Source organism: Phasianus colchicus, chromosome 11 (assembly GCF_987193195.1).
Source record: "Phasianus colchicus chromosome 11, bPhaCol1.hap1.1, whole genome shotgun sequence".
In the NCBI taxonomy this organism is placed as follows: Eukaryota; Metazoa; Chordata; class Aves; order Galliformes; family Phasianidae; genus Phasianus; species Phasianus colchicus.
In genome coordinates, this window is record NC_143446.1 from 20,793,861 (window position 1) to 20,800,522 (window position 6,662).

General features: G+C 49.1%; 1 long non-coding RNA gene across 1 annotated transcript; it reads left to right on the forward strand.

The window, feature by feature from the left end:
• Nucleotides 1-3,379: 3,379 nt before the first annotated feature.
• On the forward strand, nucleotides 3,380-5,834 carry LOC149916480 (uncharacterized). The gene is made up of 3 exons (XR_016469941.1): nucleotides 3,380-3,400; nucleotides 3,905-3,950; nucleotides 4,453-5,834. It is a non-coding gene; the product is annotated as an uncharacterized LOC149916480 (long non-coding RNA).
• The last annotated feature ends 828 nt before the right edge of the window (nucleotides 5,835-6,662 follow it).

Consider the following 6,662-nt stretch of genomic DNA (forward strand, 5'->3'; position numbering starts at 1 on the left):
CTTAAAAAGCGCATGTGTAGTTGTATACCGCAAAGTGCGCATGTATGATTATGCTACACGTTGGCGCGTGTGTACTGCAGTGTTAAAACGGGCGCATGCGTAGAGCAGCGCAGAGACTGGCGCATGCATAAAGTACTACCTGGCACTGCGCATGCGTAATACTACACCGAGATAGGGGCATGCGTAGTGCAGTATAGCAGTAGCGCATGAGTATAGCAGTAATAAGCCTTGAACATGCGCAGTGCAACTGCTAAGACTGGCGCATGCGTAGTGTAGCCCCGAGGCTGACGCATGCGTAGTGCAGTCCATAGCAGGGCGCATGCGTATTTCCAGAAAACTGCGCATGCGTAAAGCTCCGTAGAGACAGGCGCATGCGAATTGCAGTGCAGGTTCCAGCGCATGCGTAATACTACACAGAAAGCGGCGCATATGTAGTGTAGCGCATAACATGGCGCATGAGTAGTGCTGTGTCGAGACTCGCGCATGCGTAGTGCTAATCCCGACATCGCGCATGGTAATACTTCATAGAGCAGAGCGCACGTGTAAGAATGAATCGAGAATAGCGCAGGCGTACAGCTCTCTCGAGTCTGGCGCATGTGTCGTGTGTTCTCGAGATAGGCGCATGCGTGGGGCAGTGCTGTGCGGATATATGGTGTGGGGAAGTCTCTGGACTCTCAGGACGTGCTAGAGCCATAACAGCATTTTAATCAATGTGGTTAAAAGCTATTAGTCTGCTTTATTGTTAAGCACTACTCTACTTATACATGTCAGCAGAGCATTCTGCAAAACACTCTTCAACCGTTCACACAGGCGCTTAACCAATCAGAGCCATGAGGTGTTCTTTCTTCTGAAGGTGTCAGCTCTCATGCTGCTCCCCCTGCTCCACAGCTGCTGCTCTGAACAGTTTTTTCTTACATTCCCACAATATGGAGTTTGGAGCTGAGATTTAGGGCCAGGTGTGGGGTTTGGGGCTGAGATGCATGTTCAGGTGTGGGGATAGGAGTGAATCTGTGGGACTGAGATGAAGGGATTGGGGCCATGTTTGGGGTGGCTATAGGACAGCCAGGTTCTCAGCTGCCCTCCACATTCCTGCAAGAGATGGAGGACATGATAGCATTGCTCTGAGCAAGTGGTTTCCACATCCTTGTAGTAGCAGCAGCTTTCTGCAGGCAAGGGCTGCTGTAGTGGCACCAGTGAGTGTGGGCTGTGGCCCCATAGTGACCCCTGGCCCCATAGCAACTTCCACCTTTATAGTAACACAGTAGGGACCCTATAGCAGCCCTGAGACATACCCAACCCCACCTTGCACCGCCATGCCCCACAACCCGTAGCAATCCTGCCCACTCCATAGTGACCCCCAGACCCACAAACTGGTGAACACAGTGCTGGGTTGCATCTTCAATTTATCCCCATTAATACCCCATTTCCCCCCATTAATCCCCATGAATACCTCATTAACTCCCCTATTGCTCCCCCCCTTGCTCCCCCATTATTTTCTCAATATTATCCCTCTTCCTAACTCTTTCACTAATTAACCCCAAACTCATTATGCAGTCATTAATACTCTCAATTTCTGCTCTCAATCCCTCCCCCACTAAAGGGTGTGTAATTAATGATCCCCCAGCATTAGCAGTATCATACCACAATCACCCCACTGTTACCCCACGTGATATCCCAACATCACCACCTTGTATGACCCCAGCATCACATCATCAGTGCCACCCGCCAGCATCACTCCTTGCAGTTCAACATAACAGTCCTCACAATAGTCTCCATTCTGCAAGTGCACTATTACTATCAGACCCCTGAGAGACAGCAAACTGCCAGAAAAAAAAAGAGAAAAGGAGCATGCCAGCATTGGATGCGATAGGCAGTGCCAGCAGGGCATCCCCTGCTTCAAAGGGCACTTTTCCTCTCACCCCCACTGCAGCCGCCCTCCTGCTTTGATTCTCCCCAGGGTCTGCAGGGTTTGTCCCATTGCGTGCCGTACCCACGTGGCCAAAGAATGATACAGAGCCCAGGTGGAACACCTGTTTGCAAAACAAGTCTTTCCAAGAAAATGGCCTACTATCAATGTTGGCTCTCTCTACAAAACAAGACACTTGCAGCTACAGATACGAATATCAGTTCCCTTAAAACTGTCAGGACTCTTTGTTCTATCCCAGGATTGTTCTTCAGTCAGGGGCATTTAGGTCCCCAACAGAACCTTCCCCCCAGTAATATCATCCCCCAGCAATGTCACCCCCCAACATCACTCCCCATCATGACCCCACCAATATCACACTCCTGTATCTCCCACAGTGATACCCCAAAATCACCCCCCAGCATCACAGCCCAACCTGAATCCAAAATCACCCCAATATCACCCCAGCGTGTCCTCCAAGTGTGCATCCCCAACATCAACCCCAGTGTAATTCCCTAATGTCAACCTCCAGTGATACCCAAAACATCCCCCCAGATGTCACTTCCTAATATCATTGGAATCACCCAACAATGTTACACCTTGATTTCAGTGATACACCAACAGTGCTCCCCAACTTTATTTCCCAACACCACTCCAACATTGCTCTCTGATTTCCCACCCCAGTGATTCCCTGGCATTGCCTGCATGTCACTCTTAACAATATCATCCTCTGTAATACCACAATATGATGGAAAACACAGCTATGATAGCAGAGTAGCAAAGTGCTAGGCTACAGTAAGAAAAAAATTGCTCAAATGCAGCAACCACATACACAGAAGGAAAAAAAACAAAAAAAATCTGCTCCACACTGAAAGACCTCAGGTAGGCAGAGATCTCCAGCAAAAGCTCCTCACCTCAACTGCCCAGCCCTTAAATGAGGTCTGGGAAGAAGTAGATCCTGGCCCCACCTCTTCCCGTTACTCAGGTGCACTGCACCTGGGTTGGCCTTGCTTTCTCACCTTACAATTGAGGTATTCAATTACTGCTTCAAGCCATGACATAACATTTAGAATCAGAGAATAATAAAATCACTCAGGTTGGAAAAGACCTTAAAGATCATCAAGTCCAACCACAACCTAGCCATACTACCCTAACTCTAACAACCCTCTGCTAAATCATGGCCCTGAGCACCACATCCAAATGGTTTTTAAACACATCCAGAGATGTGACTCAACCACCTCCCTGGGGACCCTATTCCAGTGCTTAACAACCCTTTCTGCAAAGAAGTGTTTCCTAGGATCTGTGAGGTCACGGCCTGAAGCAGTGATGGAGCACCTGGTGATGAGTGTGACCAGCCCTGCAAGCACAGGTGGAAGCAATTCACCTATGGGACTGGATAGGGCTGAGCCTGGCTCTACCCCTTCCTGACCACATTTAAGGGCTGGGAACTACAAAGGCAGCATCTCTCCTTGGAGTCTGCCTTCTTTGGTGTGTTGGGTGAGCTGTGGCCCTGAGAAGGGGATAAGTTTTATCTGCTATGTGTGTCCTTACCATGCCCTTCACATTTTCTCTGAGGGAGATGAAGGGGTTATTTCCCTTTCTCTGAGCTGGTGGTGGAGGAGCTGATATGCATTCTTTCACTATTATCTCATTTCTGGAATGCTTTGATCACCCTAAGGTAACACTGGCTGAATGTTGCAGCTCTAGGAATCCCCAGAGCTAATGTTCTTTTTCTCTAAAGGGAGTTTGTGTTTTTGAAATCCTGCTTGCACACTCTTAAGCTCATTACTTTCTGTTAGAGCTTCTGTTCTCTTATGGTTCTCATCTTAAAATCTCCAACCTGAGGCTCTGGACTTGGTTTGTCTACTATTATGTTATCCCAGGTTATTTCATGGCTGTAGTTAATAGTGCCATGTATTAATTCCACCCTTGCAGAGTATTACTTAAGGGTATCCTATGCACCATTATCATGTACTTAAATTATGTTCTGTCTCTCTTTAGATCTCATTCTGTTTTGCAGTTTGATGAGGTATATGCCTTCAAACAGGTAAGATCTAAAATAAAATTTTTCTCTTTTTTTTTTTCCTTTTTCTTGCAGTAGTGGTTTGGGAAAACATAGATGCCTTCTTCTCTGCTGCTATGTTTCCCATAGTGGTGTTCTAGGAAGGCTTCTATCATTGATTGCTTACTTGCTTATTTTCAGTACTGAAGAAACACACCATTATTTTTATTCTGCCTATGTAGAACTCCCTTTGTTTTCTCTGTAGTTCTGAGTTGTGCTCTAGAGCAGAATGTTCTGCTGAATCTAGAACAGTGGCCACAGAGGGATCTGTGGGTAAATGGGTCTGGATTTCCTAGGTGGAAGTTGTAAAGATCCTTCCCTCCTCACGAAGCATTCTCATTGTTCTTATACAGAGTTCTGTGTTCCTGCTGTACTGAGACTTTTATGACAAATCCATTATCTGTTTCCCAAAGGTGGTGCTGAGAAGCACGCCTCATGATGACTTATGCATACCTCACACTTCATTTTAATTCTTCCTTCGGTTCAGAAGTAGACCAAATCCTTGAAACAACGCCTGGGAATCCCGCTGTTAATAAAACAGTTCAGCCGCGGTGCCCGCGGTCAGAGCGCCGTGCGGCGGATCCCGGCATTGGTTGTGAATGGAAGAACTGACGACAAATCGCTCGGTATCAGAATTGATCCAGTGGATACGTAAGAGCCTCGGGATCCCCGGATGGGACCTCAGGGTGGTGTGGCCAGGTATGGAAGTTGTTACTATGTTTTTTTTCTTGAAGTTACATGGCTGTTCAGCATTGCAGTTGTTCTGCAACGTTAACGATTGTGAATGATTTCTAGCCGTTCTTGGCACCAGTGCCGGCCGCGGCGCATGCGCAGTGCGGACCCGAGACGCGCAATGTGATACGAGACTGGCGCTTGCGCAGTGTGGTGCTGATGCTCGGACATGAGTAGTGCAGGCGCAGTTTTTTCGAGGCTCGCGCATGCGCAATGCGGTGCGCGAATGGCACACGCGTAATGCGGTGTGGATGGTAGCACTTGCGCAGTGTGTAGGTTTGGGCATGCGCAGCGCATGCGTAGCGCCAGTATCGGCTCGGCGCATGCGTACTGCAATGCCGGTACTGGCGCTTGAGTAATGCAGTGTCGAAATGCGCACCTGCGCATCGCTTTCCCGAGACTTGCCGGTCCCGGGTTGCTGCCGCGTCGGTGCTGCTGCACGCCAGTACCGCGACCACGAATCTCCGAGTTGCTCGCGTTCCACTGCTGCTGAGAGGGCTTTTAAACGGCTGGGGGACGGTGCAGGGCTGGGGGTGGAAGGGGACGTTTGCTGGTTCACCGGGGCGGAGAGGAAGTTGGATGCCACGAGGCGCTATGGGGCAGCTGTGAGCCGACCCGGTCCGTTCCCGGGTGGGCTCGGGCATAAATCGGCGGAAATAGACGAGGGGCATCCTGGATTAGAAGGGAGAATATCGCTGAGCCGGCGGTCTGAGAACGGGCTGCTTGCCCGTCCCCGTAGTGGATTGTCGAAACAATTGCTATCTTTAAGTTGACGGGCGCATGGTCGCTATTATCTGCAGGACTGATCACCACAGAGAGCGGCGGATTAGCTGCGCAGAGCGCTTAGAACGCCACTTCCGCACCTGTAGGCGCGTGCGTTGTGCTGCTTGCGGGACTCAGCGACAGGCAGCGGCAGTTCCGCGCATTGGCCACGAGGTGGCAGCAGAGACCGCGGAAAGAACTTTTCTGCCGGGGACCCGTGGGGCTGTTCCTGGCGATCCGTTCTGTGTGTCCTGTGATGACGGGGGCAGAACACGAAGTTAAAAGTGGAGGAGGTGTGGGGGGAAAGACGAAGAAAAAAGAGGGAAACTTCTCCAAACCCAGGAGAGCTGTGCTAAGTGCCTAAAAATAGCTGTAAAAAAAAAAAAAAAAAAAAAAAAAAAAAAAAGAGGGTTTTTTTTCTTTCTGCCAGCATCCGTTGCATTGTTTCTAAATGTTCGCATACCAAAATGCAACTGCCCGGCAAATTTAATGATAACAAAATTAAAGCCCATTGGCAGAGAACACAGAGCTATATTAATGCTTGCTCAGCCTCTGTCTTGTTTATACTTAAATGTATTTTTTTTCCAAGGGCCTTTCTTCTGTCATAGTTTTGTGATTTTGGGTTTTTGGTATTCCACATCATAACGTCATGTGGGGCACTGGGAGTTTAACTATTAATGCTCAAGCTCTGGGTACTTGCCCAGAAGAGAAGAAGAACTACGTTCCCCAGGGGACTTTGCGGTCACACAGAGGAGATGGAACTCCTGGCAAGGTCACCTGATGCGCTCTTCTTTGCCTGCTCTTGTTGTCGGCTCTCCTCCGGTCTCCCTGCTGCTCAACTGCACTGTGCATCTCACCTCAGTGTTGTGGTGAGGCCTATCCACCTTTCGGACATCCAACTCCAGGTTTCATATTTGGCTTTTTACTCTTTTTAATGCCATAAAATGGGTAGCAGGTCTACACAGGCAGTCACAGCACAAGGCTGCTGCTTTGAGATCAGTGTTTCCATCTGTATGGGAACTGCTGAGTCACGGCCTGAACCTCTGATAAATCACCTGAGGTGAGCAATGAGTCAGCCCTGTGAGCACAGGTGAAAGCAATGCACCTGTGCTGCAGGAACGGGTGGAGCCTGGCTGCACCTCTCCTGCACCCATTTAAGAGCTGACTACCAGTGGGGAAGGATCTCTCTCTCTTGGGAAGATC